The sequence below is a fragment of the Chenopodium album genome, chromosome 22 (genome assembly GCF_948465745.1).
Source record: "Chenopodium album chromosome 22, dcCheAlbu1.1, whole genome shotgun sequence".
NCBI lineage: Eukaryota > Viridiplantae > Streptophyta > Magnoliopsida > Caryophyllales > Amaranthaceae > Chenopodium > Chenopodium album.
The window spans coordinates 33435674-33452360 of NC_137855.1; positions in this window are offsets into that span (position 1 = coordinate 33435674).

Here is a 16687-nt window from a genome sequence, read left to right on the forward strand (position 1 = left end):
TAAAATTAGGTTTACAGTTATCCAATCCTACGTGAACACTAATTTGAGAAATATTTTAAAGTGAACACTATTTTAGTAACTTCTTTATTTTTTAGCACCAATTTAGCAAATCAGAGGGATGTCAAGTCTACTTAGCCAATAACTAGACCGCACATAATATAAACTGCCTTTAGTTGGCCACCAGAACCTCGTATCACGAGGTCACCTACTGACAAAGGGATGTCTAGTACAGCTTTCCTGTCAATCGCCGTAAAGGTAGAACTCACAGCATTCACAAGCTTTTTCACTACCTTCCCACACGTTTCACTAGACAACCACATTGCCTCAAATTTAAAGCTTCTGCCTTGTTTCTCCTCCTCTAATTTGTCACTTAATTTCAAGAGGATAGGTGCATGATCCGACCGATGGGTAATAGGAAGGTGAATTACCACCTTATGAGGAAAAATAGAGCATCAATGATCATCCGCAATATATCTATCAAGACGCTCCCTTACAATAGTGTCTGTCGAATTGCCACGCTGCCAAGTGTATATATTACCTTTGAACCCCAAGTCTCTACAAGAGCAATCCTTAATTGCCTCCCGAAATGCATCAATTTGTCGTTCTCCCCTCACAGCCCCTCCATCCTTCTCACTCATTCCCAGAATTTTATTGAAATCCCCACACATCTTAAAAGGAATTAAAGTAGTCGACCTTATCATTCTCATCAAACTCCAAGTAAGGTGCTTATTAGAAGCTTCCGGCCAACCATATATTTTTACTATCTTCCACTTTGGTTCACCTATCTCATCACTTACCACAACCTCAATGTGGTGTGCCGAGTAAGAGCCCACAATCACATTTGAATCCCTCCACTAAAGGTCAAGCCTCCCCGACCTCCCATCACTACTCAAACATATACCACTAGAGAAACCACACCTATTTCTAATCAACTTTAATCGTTGAGCGTCAATCTTAGTCTCCATCACAAACACTAACTCCGGCCTATCCCTCCAACACCAATCTTGGAGGGTTTTTACTGTCAATGGGTTGCCAAGCCCATTACAGTTCCAACTTAGGGTTTTCATTGTTGTTCACGGGGTTGGTTTGCTCCAACCTCCGCTTCTTTCAAAGAGTGGCTCGTATCGTCCACTATCTCATTGTTCTTAAATCCCCCCCCCCCACCAACACACCTTCTGTCACCCTATCACCATCACCCATACTCCTCTTCAAATTAGAAATGTTTACTCCCCCATCCACACTCTCCATATGATCGTCAAACAAAGCAAATCTTGGCATTCTTTTTAAAAAAAATTTGTGGTCCCTCTAAACTGACTCACTCTTCTCACTAGCTAGCAACATATCAATATTCCTAGGGATTAAGTTTGTATTTTGTATGGCACCTAAAGATGTATGTAGGCCCCCCACACCCACCACATTTCGAACAGCCACCTCACTCAACACTACTTGTCTTCCTGCCACACCAACTCCACCAACAGTAGGCTTAAGACATTATTCATTCCCTCCACTACTACCTGACACAATATTACACAACTTCCTGTCATCATTCGGAGCTCTCTCCAACAAATTGGCAGCTCCAAGGCCTCCAACTTTGGTTGTAACCTTTGTTTCACCATCAGATTTAGTAACAAAAGTCAACTTCTTCGCACTAGTCATCTTATGCACCTCCTCCACATTGTTCATCCAACCTTTTCTTAGGTATGCTTTTAGCCAAGTACCCCATCCCATACCCCTGCTTTGTGCTTCCTCAAAAACATTCAAACAGTCCTTCTCACTATGCCCAATCACCCCCACACATGAAATAAAAGAAAGGCAAACGTTCATATATACTTCAATTTGGCTTTTGCAAAGTTACCTTCCTGGTTCATAATATTCTGAAATCGGCGCAACGGTTTACGAACATCAAGAAAAACTTTCACTCGTCTTGCTTTGATAATGGCTAAAGAGTCCTTTTCAATCTCCAAAACTTCTCCAAGGTTACAAGCAATGGCCCAAACATCGTCATCCGTCCTGCAATTAAACAGAAGGTCCTCAAGTCGAATCTAAAAGGGTGAGTTTACAAGAGCAACATCATTCGGTTGTTCATTCCCAAAAATTTCGTTCAAAATTAGCAAACTTTGTTCAAAACACCATGGCCTCCCTGCCATGATCTTCTCCTTATCTTTCCAGTGAAACAGTTGGAACACTAACCTATTCGCCCTAATTGAACGAAATGCAACTTTGTCATTCAAACCCCAGGATCGCATCATAGTTTCTTGAAAGCTTCAAGGATTACACCCCAATCAGAGAGTAATCTCCCCCATTAACATCAGAGAAACCCTAGCCTCCTGTTCCTCTGAATTAACGGTTCCAACATCGACAACATCTTTCTCCTCATCATCAATAATGGTTAAATTCGAACACATAGCAGCAAGATCGTCAGCCATAACAGCCAAAGATCAACCACAAAGCGATGGTAGGCCGACCTTTTTTCGAGGTAGCAAACCCTTTCTTTCAAGGGAGGTTTTAAAATTAAAATTGATACTAGTATAAATTACTCCGTATAAAATTATACACTATAATTTGTCTATGAAATTCATTAAATTGTCAGAAACTACTCATTTAATAATTTATTTTCAATAACTACTCATTTAAAATTTTGCCACGTGTTGTTGTTTGGTTGTTTATGTTGGGTTTCTTTTCTTTGACCTTGAGGAGCCTTGTTGTGGTTGGGCCTTGTGAATTTTGTGTGTGTTGGTTTTCCTTAGAAATAGAGTGTGTTTACAGTGTACTATTTTGGGAGAAAATCCTCGTTAACAAGCCATATAAACGAGTTGCGTTTATATGAGGCTATGCGCGTCATTTCGCCAAATTAAATATAGTAAGTGTTATGTCGTCAATAGGAAATTAGGCTCTTAACTGCAGACTGACGGCGTTAGTCTTTGCAAGTCTAATAAAAATGGAGTACAGAAGTAGAGAAAGAGGACAGCTTGTAGATCGTGTTCTCCAGACGACAGGTGAGGCAGAGCTTCTGATTCCCGAAGTTAAGACAAAATGGGATTGGAATTGTCACTGTTAACCATGCTCTAACGGTTAAGTGATTTCCACAGTTAAGTGTCATGTCAGCTGAAATGCACGAAAACAATAAAATATTGACAGAAGCTTCAATAATATCGAAAATGCCATCATATTAACGAAAATTGTTTATACGCCATATTAACTGGGGGAAGCTCTTAGTTTGGTGCCCCGTGTGACGCCCAGGTTGTTTAACAAATTTATAATATAATTTTTTTTCATCTGTAAAGCAAGTTTTAAAATTTATCATTGATAAAAAAATTAGTTAGAAATTGATGTGATTTTGTGACGATTTAAATTATATTATGCAGTAGGCATATAATGACTAATAATAATATTGGTGAAAATGCTTATTTAAAATATTTTAAAAAAATTAAATAGCGAAGTAAGTTTGAAATATTAGAAATAATTGATAGAGAGGAAGCACTATAAAGATATTTTAAAAATTAGTCAAAAATAAAGCAAATCAAAAAATTGTTCTAAGCCTGTTTAGTTGACCTGAACCTAAACTTCGTGCCAGTGTGGACATTTTTTGACCCATTACCTGAAGTGACTCGACCCGAAATGACCCGTGACCCAACCTAATTGATAGTTCTATATAAAGTAAAAAAATCATACTTCGTATTAAATTGTGAGGTATTTTATTTAAATCGATTAAGATATATTATAAATGAATGTTGTGCTTTCTGAACTACTTCCTTTGCTCCCAAAAATATTTTGATATATATAAATGAGGGAGCCCCAGTTAATCTCTGAGATTAACATTTCAAGTTAATCTCCTCTCAAAAATTTTTGCATTGATTTATGTGCCACTTTATTATTTAACTTTTATTATTTAGAAAATAAACATAAAACAATATATTGTGAGAGGAGGTATATTTTCAAGTTTATCACAGAGATAAACTTGAATTCTCCCTATATGAATATAAATTTATATGATAAATTATTAAATTGTTGTCTACGTTACGTGAAGAATTAGAAAGAAATAGAATAGAGTGACTTGTCTTGCCTTCTTATTATTCATCAATACGTTGAGTATTTATACAAAGCCTAAGCTCATAAGATAGGAAACAATCTTCCTAAAAGATATACCATATATCCTAATGATATATATATGTATATATATATATATATATATATATATATATATATATATATATATATATACATATATATATGTATATATACATATATATATGTATATATACATATATATATGTATATATACATATATATATGTATATATACATATATATATATATATATATATATATATATATCGATATCTCATATCTCTAACACCTAACGGCAGTAACACGAACGTTGCGATTGGAAATTCTTCCATTTGTTCGAAGCCGAGATGCACAAGCCTTCAAAATTTTTTATTTTTTTTTCAATGATGAGAACGTATCTTTTCGAACTCATCAGTCATCAATCAAGCAGGAACGTCATTCTTTTCAAACCTACAAATATAACAATTTTGGTTTTTATAGAGCAAAACCGAGCTCCAATCAAATATTGGTTTTTCAGAGTAAACCACACTCAAATCTTTTACTGGTTTTTCAGAGTAAACCACACTCAAATCTCTTATTGGTTTTTGTAGACACCCATTTGTGTCTCCCCAAAACCAAACCCAGTGATGAATGCCTTTTGCGTCGAAACATAATCGAATGAGGTGAAAGTGTGAAAAGTCAAGTGTTGCGGTTAGTTTTTATTAAAATCTTTCTTTCTGTTTTTGAAAACCCACTCTATTTTATGAAAACGTCCAATCCAGTTTAGTTTGGTCCATGATAATGGTCCAATAATGGTGTAGTTGGATGGGGCTTGAAAATACCTTTCCAACGATATATTATAAGCCCAATTCCGATGAATAATGAGGAAGTTATGGCCAAAATACTAAATTGGGCCCAAACCGGATTTTACCTACGACCCAATGATCATGAGGAGGGTCCAAAGGTTTTATCCTATTCCTAAACTAATTAGAATTGATTAGAATCTTCTATAAGTTTCTAAAATATCTTAATTATCCTTTTTTGAAAAGATAAGATCAAGGAATTTGATTTGAATATAAAACTTTCCTTTTTTAAAACTTTCCTAATTCTATTCGGATTTAAAGATGTTCAAAGATAGTCATATATTATTTTAGTACCTCATATTTTTTATCCAAATTTAATATGGTTGGATAGATCTTGAAATTATCTTTCCAATGATATATTATAATATTAAATCCGAGCTATAACGAAAAAGATATGAAAGATATACGAAACTCTATCCAAAACTGACACCCTTTCACTATTTCGGCCATATATTTTTATCTACAAAAGATTTTAATCTTATTCTAATTGCATTAGAAATTAGACTTCAAGATCTTTCCAACGACATATTATATGACTTATTTGGACTTATGGATCAAAAGATATGATAAAAACAAAATCCGCAAAAAACTGTCTTGTTGCGAAACGACAAGCCTGTCGCCTCGCGACAAGATAAATTTCTGGCGACATGTCTAGTTTTCTAGCGACAGAGTGGAGTTTTATTCCTTATTAAGTTCTATGATTTTCCGGACTATTTTCTTATAAATAGGGTCCTCAACCTCTGTTTTTATTCAACTATCAACAATCAATTTTCATCTACAATCAACTCTCATCAAGAATTACTTAATTCTTATTCTTCTCTCTCTTTCTAAACCAACCTTTTTACAAACACAATTCCGCATTCACAAGACTTAGAATCATCTAGCCAAGTTCGAAGTTGCCTTCGCCCTAGGCGTGCAAGGTTTAATATTTTCTGAGGGTTTGGTCTCAAATTCAGTCTAAACTTTATAACTCTTTCTTTCAATTATTTAATTTAGTTTCTTTAATTCTTTATTATTTTCATTGAATTTTACTAACTTGTGTATGTTGTTATTAGAAAGAGGTACGAGGCTTCAAAGTAAGTAGATTAGCTTACTCCCTATTTTATTCACAATGTAGAAAGCATGTTTATTATTGTTTAATTCCTAGTATCATGTTAGGATGTTTTTAATGCTTTCTAGTATCATGTTTAGGGTGCCTTTACTTATTTCTAATATCATGTTGGCATGTTAGTACCATGTTAGGTTTAAAGCTTTGATCTTTATTGTTTAGTGACATGCTAGGATTTGTTATTAATCTTTTTAGTATCATGCATAGGATTTTGCTACTTTATTAAGCTTTATTATGCCTTATCATGATTATGATTATTGTTATTCACAATTATTATGTTGCTTGATTTATTATTGTTATTGCTTGATCACACCTTTTATGCATGTTTAAAGGGAATTTGTACTTGAAATCACGCTTAATAAGATTATTAATAATTTGGTTTAGGCTAATGTGATTTTAATTCAAGTGATCACCAATAATATTTTTATTTGTGCATTAATATTCAACCAACATAGATAAACAGGGTAGGTTTAATATAATGTTTGTATGTTATTCGAAAAGCGCACATAAATACGAGCAGAACAAAGTAGAGGCCTATTTTATAGGGCGGGTCCTTTCTTTTGTAGATTGGATTCGTACCTTCATCCCCGAACCCTATTTGGTTCAAGACCTTATGGAGTTGATGGTCCTTTTTGATTGTCTTTTGGGTTTACAAGTTCCTAAAACTTGTTGGCGACTCTTTTGCTCTCTTTTCTTTCCCTTTGGAACGCCACCATACTTAAGTGTATGATCACAGTGGGGTTCAAGTTTGGGATCATAATGCTTGAAATATTCCCTACAGTTTTTCAGAGTAAACCACACTCAAATCTTTTTTTGGTCTTTCAGAGTAAACCACACTCAAATCTCTTAATGGTCTTTCAGAGTAAACCATACTCAAATCTCTTATTGGTTTTATTTTGGAGCAAAACCAAACTAGCTCATATCCAAAGGAGCAAAATCATATCGAATCAACTCACAAAAAACAAATTAGCACAGCGGAAGTTTTTGGTAAAATTTAAGAATCGCGCCAGTGAGTTTAATTTTCTAACTCATCGGCAGGGGGAAATTTTTGTGAACGGTCCCAAGATTTAACCTACTCTTGATACCATGAAGAATTAGAGAACGGTCCTAAGATTTAACCTGCTCTTGATACCATGAAGAATTAGAAAGAAATAGAATAGAGTGACTTGTCTTGCCATCTTATTATTCATCAATAGGTTGAGTATTTATACAAAACCTAAGCTCATAAGATAGGAAATAATCCTCCTAAAAGATATACCATACATCCTAATGATATATTCACTAAATATTATCTTAACGTAACATAAATAGACCTAAATATATTATTCTACTAACAAGATCAACACGGAAAATATATCACACATATATTTTCCGATCGATATCTCATATCTCTAACATTACGCGACATTTGGTGAAAAGTTAAGTCAAGTGTTGTCACGTGATCGGGCTAAATTTATAGTTTATTTTATACTTGTGAAATAGAGGTATTTTATTGGAAATAAAACTCTAAATCAACAATTTTATCCTATAAATTTATCCAAATTTTATTGAAAATAAAACTCTAAACTAACTTTTTTTTTTATCCTACAAAATCTATTTTAGTTATTTAAAGAGCTTGTTATATACGCCTGAGTGTACCGTACACCCATGAGTATTTTGTTCTCATTTTGATGATTGTTTTTTATGTAATCATCAAATGAAAAGCAAACACTAACCTTGGGTTATTTGGGTGTACGGCACACCCGGGTGTATATAACAAACTCAATAACATGAGGCTCCACTTGTCGGATTTTGTTTGTTGCCGAAATATTAAAATGGATAGTGCCACTCATACTTTTTAAATTTAGGTAGTTTTTTTTTTCTTATAACAATTTTAAATGAGTAGGTGTTGACAAAATGAATTATTAGGTGATTAATGAATTTCCTAGTCAAATTAAAGTTTCTACATAGTAAATAAAATAAGGAAAATGCTATATATAACCCTTAGGGCGACATATAAGCATTAAATACACACTAGAAAATCGTATAAAGTTAGGAAATCATAAGGAAACTTAGTCAATTATTACCGCGTAATAAAGTCATTTTGAAAATTACTATCGCGAATTAAAATACTTATGAATTACTACCGTTAAAATTTTTATTCTACTACCAAACTGCACTTTAGATCATTTATGACGTCATATTTAGCCTTTAACCCATGTTTAACCTTGATTAACCATTTAAAAGACCTAAAAAAAGGAAAATAAATTTCCCCCTAACCCATGGTTACCCCAGCTAACCTAACCTAACCTACATTTCTCTCCTACTTCTTAAATTTGACAATTTGACCTTCAAACTCCATTAAAGAGCAATCTACAACGTGATAAATCTTCTGCTTTGATTTGCAACAAATCTTTGACAAAGTTAAACTGACCAGATATTATGCTAACAGAAAAGGGAGGGACCATTGGTTATAAATACAAAAACCGATCACATATTATGCTAACAGAAGCATCGTCCTATAACCTTTAATTAAAATTACCAAACAAAATTATAAATTATGCTTAATTAATAGCTCAATTCAAAGAAAAATACAAAAGCTTTATGTTAATCAATTAAAATCGTAATCCATAGACCCTGAAATGTAAATTGCCTAATATTCAAAAACCTTAGAATTCGAAAACAATAACAAAAAATTAATTTAAGAGAATCAAATTACATGTTTTATTTGGAGCAATTGGAGGATAGAAGGGAAAAATTAATGTGAATATGGAGTATGAAGCTTGGAGGGTTTTTAGCAACGGTGAAGGAGGAAAATCGATGAGAAAGGAAATGAGAGCTAGTAGTTTTGGTTAAGTTAATTAGCTGAGGTAACCATGGATTAGGGGGGATTTTTTTTTTGGTCGTTTAGATGGTTAACTAAGGGTTAAACATTGGTTAAAGGGAAAAATGACGTCATAAATGGTTTAAAGTGGAGTATGGTAGTAAAATCTAAACTTTTAAATTTTGTACGATAGTAATTCACAAGTTTTTTTTACTTCGCGGTAGTAGTTTTTAAAATGACATTAATACGCAGTAGTAATTGGCAATTTTCCAAATCATAAAAATATAAACACCAATTACACTGATTTACGCGTGTTTTTGTCATAAATTCTTAATTTCTACAATTTTAAAGAGTGTATTTAATGCGTAGATATAACTCTTAGGGCTACATAACTATTACCTATTTCTTTTAGAGGTTGACAATATGGATAAACTCCATCGAGACTTCCTATTCCCATAAGAACATTAGCAATCGAATCATGGTCATCCTCATCATCTAAGTGAAACAACAATAACTTTGAGTTAACCAAGCCAAAATCCATCTTGAAACTAGGCATATCATATCATATCATATCATATAACTAATATATAAAGCTAAAATTTTAGTCAGACCACGAGACGTCGACACTTGGCATTCCAGTTTTTCGCCAAGTGTCGAGCCACGTAGACAACAATTAAAAATTAGTAGACACATAGGATTTATTTAGATATATATTTTATAAATAAACAAGTTGTATTTTTAAATAGGATAAAAACTTAGAATTTGTTATATATACCCGGGTGTACCGTACATCCAACTAACCCAAGCTTAGTGTTTGCTCTTCATTTGATGATTGAATGAAAAACAATCATCAAAATGAGAACAAAATACTAATGGGCGTACGATACACCGATGTATATAACAAGGTCTCATTTTATAAGGGTAATATCATTACTTTCAATCACTAAAATTTAATTTCAATCATTTAAAGAACAACCCGTCTTGTATGCGGCCGGCCACACCGTGTGGCAATTTAAAATAATCCCTATAACATTGAATAAGTAACCCCTGTAATACCGACCGAGTAACCCTATAACACTGACGGGTTAACTTTATAACAATGACGAAGTAACCCCTTTAACACTAACCAAGTAACCCCCATTACAGTAGCGAAGTAACCCCTGTAGTGGCTGGCCACACGGTGTCGCCAACCACAACTAAAATTTTGCGTTTAAAGAATCACTACTAGAAAACCGCTCTTTACCTCGAAATTCGTCGGAAAACCCGTTTCCGACATAATTTCCGTCAGGACCGGTTGTCGAAAAAGCTTTTGTAGGAAAATCGTCTTCTTTCAACGGAAATTTTGTCTGAAAATGCTGCAAAAAAAATTTAAAAAAACACGTCGCACCACCACCGGCATGGCGTATCACCACCTCAACCACCTAAAAACCCACTGTCAACCCCACCCCCAACTAATCGAACCACACCACCACACCACCTGACCCACCACCAAAAATATATATAACCCCCAAATAAAACACCTCCCACCACCTACTACCACCAGCACCACTCACCATGCCAACCCCAACCCAGATTTGCCTGCAAAGCCCACCACCACAACCCTAACCCAAAGTCTCCACAATCACCCACTATGCCATCACAACCCTAACCCGAATTAAGTCGCCACCTACCACCACAAGACCCTACCCCGAATTAAGCCACCACCCACCACCACCATGAAAAAAAAACAAGAAATAAGATAAAATCAAATTAAATAAAATTAAAAAGAGTTACTTACCTTAATTCCACCATAAAACTTCGAAATCGGGTTTATAAGGAGAAATTCAACCATGAAAACTCTAGACCTAGATTTTTCATGGTTGTATTTCACCAAAAAGAAAAAAAAAATAAACCTTTGTTTTAATACAAATAAATTTGACCATAGAAGAAGGGAAAAGGGAGAAGTAGGGGTGGAGTAGACGAGGAGGAGGGAGAAGAAGAACAAGGGGTGAAGAAGAAGAGGAGGGAGAAGAAGAAATGAAAAGGAAAGGGGAAAGAAGAAGGTGCGAAGAAGAAGTGGAGGAGGTAGAAGAAGAAGGGAGAACAGAGAGGAGGAGGCAGAAGAAGAAGGGAGAACAGAGAAGAGGAAGCAGAAGGAGAAACGGAAAGAATGAGGGGAAAGAAGAAGGCGCGAAGAAGAAGAGAGGAGGAGGGAGAAGGAGAACATGAAGAATGAGGGGAGGAGAGTGAAAGAGAGGAAAGAGAAATGAAGGGGTAAGGGCGGCTGACTAGTTATTTAATTAGGGTTGTGAATTTTTTTAATTTTTAAAATCTAAATTCTATCGTTAACACATACTAATCCGACGGAAATTCCAAATTCATCGGAATTTCCAAATTCATCGGAATTTCCAAATTCGTCGAATTTCCTACGGAAATTAAATCTGGCGGAAATTTTGTAGTTTTTGACGGATTTTCGTGTCCATCGCAACCGTTGCGTCAGAATTTGACTTTTTTCTTGTAGTGGATGTTATTTTACTAATAAAGTATAAATTTTATAACCTTTATTCATTTCAAGGGTAACTTATAATAATTGTACACCCAATTTTGTAAAAAGTTTGTGATTACAATATGGTTTAGGAAAGTATAGATAAATCAATTATTTAGTTTTTTACCAAGGGTATATCGATGATAAATTAGAAATAATTTTTTTTTAATTCTTTAATTGTGTGCATAGTGAAATAACTCGATGGTTTCAATCCTTAAATTTTTTTTTTTTTTTTTGAAAGATAGGTAGCGGTGCTTTATTAAATTTAAATAAGGTCTAGCTCCGCCAAAGTAGTGAGGCTTTTGGGGAACGAGCCCAAACGTACAAGTTCCGAACTATCACTGGTGTCCCACCTAGCGATTAGGTGTGTAACCGTATGGTAGGTTGTCGTACACCTGTCAAAAATAAATTCCTAACGAATCCAACTAACAATGTAGTAGGGTAAGTAAGGTCGAATCCACAGGGAGATGGTATTAATCTAACCTCTAAGAAATTGGAGAAACTAACCTATGTCACGAAATTCAGATAGAAAAGTAGTTTAAATTAAAATAGGAATAAAACAAATAATAAAAAGACCTAGGATTATGGTTCACCATGTTTATAGTTCTAAATCTATCAAAAATCAATAACAATTCAATCAATCAATTATCTAGAGCAATTGTTAAGCCTACGGTCGGGTCTTAACGCTCTCAATTCAACATATGTAATTTGGTCGCTAACATAATCAGAATTGCTAATTATAGGTAAGCCTCTAAAAGTAAGATCTTTTGATTCAAACTCTTATTAACATGAATTAATCATACAATTGATCAGGTTGCAAGATTAACAATAAAACACTATCAATTAGAGAAATCAATAATCAAAATATTAAAATTATCAATCAAGATTCATAATATAAACATGGATTCCCAAACCCTAGAAATAAACTATTCAAACATGAAATAAATAATAAAAACTAGTTCTAAAAAAGAAAGCATAATTGAAATCAAGAAATAGGAATAAAAATACCTCAATGAATTAAAATAATAAACCCAAGAATCATCCATGGAAGAATACATGGAGATGCCATGAGAAACTAGGGTTCAAGAGAGAAAACTAAAAAGAACGTAAAATAATAAAAATAAAAAAGGCATAAGGGAAAATAATTATCCCTTGAGTATTTATATTATCCTAAAACTAATCTAAAAATAATTAAAGATTAGAAATAAGAGAATATAAAGATTACATAAGTTGAATTATTATTGGACAATAGAAGGTGTCGTGGCAAGAATAAGATCGACAGAATCGAGGGACAAGTGAAAGACGAGCATATGAAGCCTCGTGGGCTGCTCGTCGGAACCCGCGGGTGCAGGTCAGCCCCGCGGCCTGGCAGTAGCTGCGGCAGGCCTCGAGTGGGCGCGGGATAGACCCGCAGCAAAATCCCGCGGGTGGCTGACATCATTGCTTGGATTCAAATGCTTATAACTTCTGTTCTAGGAAGCATCTTGAGCTGTGTGACCTATTATTGGAAAGCTCTTTAAGTCTAGTTTCCAACGCAATTTGAATTGCATCAATCCAATCTGTAGAACTCAAATTATGATCAAAAGAGTGAGCAAAGGTCAATTTTGCCACTTCGTAAAACATCGTTTTTCTTCGTTTCTAACTCAAATTCAATTCCGAAAAATGCATAGCGACCCTTGTGAATGCTATATTCATTACTCATTCATATAAACCTCAACCTAAGCTTCCACAAACACATATCCTTCATTGAGCGACCTCGATCCATCGACTTTTCATCCTTTCATTGTCCCGTTCTTCCAAAATCACTCCGAAAGCGTTCAAAAAGTTATAGAAACTACCTGAAACATTAAGAAAATACAAACGAAGCGTAATAGAGCACAAAATGGACAACTTATGCAATTGCGACCTAAAAAGCAACAAAAGACTCAAAAATCAACTATAAAACTAGCATAAACGTGCCTATAAACTCTATATAAATATGACTCATCACCGTATTACAAGACGTTTCACATGTTTAAAGCTACGAGCATCAATCCTTAACTCATTGTACTACAATTCTCATAAATTTTATTTAGCTAAAATTTACCTTTAAAAACGACGATTAATCATGGCAAATTGGCAACCCAAACAAAACAAAAACAAATTGTCAAATATTGCAGTCGTAAACAATGCACCAATTCTATTTGGCCTAATAATTAGTTTGTTAAACTTAGACTAATCATCTTGTTACTTTAATTAAACTATTTAATCAATAATGAATTTTATTTCCCACGACAGATATTGTTATATTTCTTTCGAACTAGAGATCTATGAAGAACAAAAATTATAATTTTCACAACTTATACAATTGCACTACATTTTTTTTTTTTGACGAGAAGAAAACGAATTTCAGTAATGAAAGATAGTCAAACGGCACTTATCTGAAGCACCTTAGAACTAGTTACATCGCAGATTCGATCAACGATCACCTTAACTTTATCTGAAGCAATACAATTTGTGAGCTAGCACTAATTCGGCTTGAGATCCACGGATGAGTAGTTGTTTGGGTGAAAAAACTCATATGGCCTTCTAGATACTTTCGGATACGATGAAACCCTAAATCTTCAATCTTTAGCACACGAACAAACAAAAAAAAAGCCTAATTGAATAAACACCATCATAAAGATTGGATCCATTTATTGAAAGCAATTAAAAAGATTTTTGGGGCTTACCACCAATAAAAACACCGATGAAAACCTCTACAAATATTTACAATTGAGATCAGAAGAAAAGAGATGGAAGAGAAATAGAAAAAAGGAGAAGAGTGAAGGAAAACCTTCAAAAAAGCATAAAAAATCTAGCAATGAAGGCTAAAAAAACCCTCCCAAGGGAAAACCCTAGAGGGAACCAAAAAAACCCTCTCAAGGAGAAAACCTAGAGGGAACTGATATCTTTACAATATATGAGTAATGTTTGTTTACAATTGCACTACATTAGTATTTACAGATGTGCATAAAATTAAAATAGTAAGATTACTATTAATTGCAAATTCTAATCTTTAATTAAGAAGAAGGAATGATGGTGAAGAAATAATAAATTATTTAATATTGAATTATTTAATATGAGAGATAATATAAAAATTATGAATATACTATTCATACACATAATTATATGCGTCAACAATGTACAATGTAATAAGGAGCATATACATAGTTTAACGTAATTGTTAATTAATAAATCATATAAATAAAATTAATTTAATATAAATAAAATTTATTTTATATTTTTTAATTTGAAACCATTTATAACAAATGTTAAATTCGTTATTGCAAGAGGGTGTTATCCACTACTAATAACTAATTCTAATAAAGTTTAGCTCAAAAGATTAAGGTTAGATTATAGGTGAGGTATGATTTGTGATCATTAAAATTGTTAAAGGTTAGTGGACATTTTTTTAAAAGAAAAATAATGCATCGAGGTTTTGGACACAAAATATATGTATTTAAATAAAATTGATAAATACATTATCCATAATATGTTTGTTAAACCCGGGCTTCGTTCCGGACGATAATTTAAAAGTTTTGTTAACCTTTATATTGTGTGTAAATTAGAATACAATAACAAAAATAACTTATTTTAGATTTATTTTGCTTTTATTCTACATTCTAATACTTGTATTTATATATATAAATGTGAATTAATAGAACATGATTTATTTCTAGCTTAGATGATAATACATGTTGCTTTCATTATTCAATGAGGATTTGGGTTCAAATCTCTTTCACTGGTGTAAGAAAGGATACAAGTGGTACATATATAAATTTAGAAACGCTTTTTAATATATAGTATAGATATTCACAACTTGTATTGTTGTACTTGATTCCAAATAAAAATGCTAATAATAAAACATAAGAATTGTTGATAAGAATTATACTCACCCAATACTAAAGCTGTCAATTCGGGTAAATGGGTCGGGTTTGAGTCGGGTTTGTGTGGGTCGGGTCATCTCGGGTCGGGTCAATATGGGTTAATGTCAAGACCTATGTGGGTCGGGTTTGGGTTGGGTCATGCTTGAGTCGGGTCACGTCGGGTCATACATCTTTTCGGGTTCGGGTCGGATTTAGGTCGGGTCAATAAAAGGTCGGGTTACATTCGGGTCGGGTGAAAAACAAGTCGGGTTAAATTCGGGTTTTTACGGGTTTAAATGAGTTAGGGTCATGTTCGGGTTCGAGTCAGGTTCGGTTCAAGTCAATTATTTTCGGGTTATAATCAGGTCGGGTCATTATCGGGTTTGAGTCGGGGTCGGTTCAAGTCAATAATTTGCGGGTCATAATCAAGTCAGGTCATTCTCGGGTTCGGGTCGGGTTCGTTTCAATTCAAAAACTTGCGGGTTATAATCGGGTCATTTTCAAGTCGGGTCATTCTTGGGTTCAAGTCGGGTTTAGTTAATAATTTGCGGGTTACAATCAAGTTGGGTCATTTAAACTTATCTGGTCATTCTCGAGTTCAAATTGGCAAGTCAATAATTTGCAGGTTATAATCACGTCGGGTCATTTCCAAGTCGGTCTTGGGTGTGGTTCAAGTCAAAAATTTGAATTCCCTTAAAAATAATAATAAAAAAAAAAAGATAAGTCAAGTAAGATGAGAAAGACTTGCTATTGTCTGGGTCCCGTGTATTTTTTATTTTTTTGTTTAATTTTTTTTTTTTTTTTTTTGCTGCTATCCAGTTCAGTTTTTCTTTGACGAGGATTATGTAAGAGATAAGTCAAGTAAGATGAGAAATACCACTTTTGTTTTATAATTGGAATCCATGTTAATAAATTGAAAAAAAGCCTGAAACTCAATAGTCAATACGGAGTACTCTTTTTATCCTAAAAATTCCTAAATCCTAAAATTCGGGTTAGTAATAGGACGAGTTTAAATTCGGATCGGGTCAATAACAAGTCGGGTTGAATTTGGGTCAGGTGAATAACAAGTCGGGTTTATTTCGGGTCGGGTTTAAAATCGAGTTGGGTTAGGAACGGGTCGGGTTGAACTCGGGTCGGGTTAGTAACAGGTCGGGTTGAATTCCGGTTTTGACGGTTTAAATCGGGTTTGGGTCATTCTCGGGTTCGAGTCGGGTTCGGTTCAGGTCAATAATTTACTGGTCACATTCGGGTCGGGTCCTCTCTAGGTCGGTTCATGGTCGGGTTCGGGTCTCAAATACTCGGGTCAACTCGGGTCTAGGGTTGGTTTCAGGTCGGGTTAGGTCGGGTTCGGGTCACCATTTTTTTCGGGTTCAGACGGGTTAGGGTTAGGGTCGGGTTAGGGTCGGTATTTCAGGTCGGGTCAGCTTTTGACAGCTCTACCCAATACTCTTGGCCA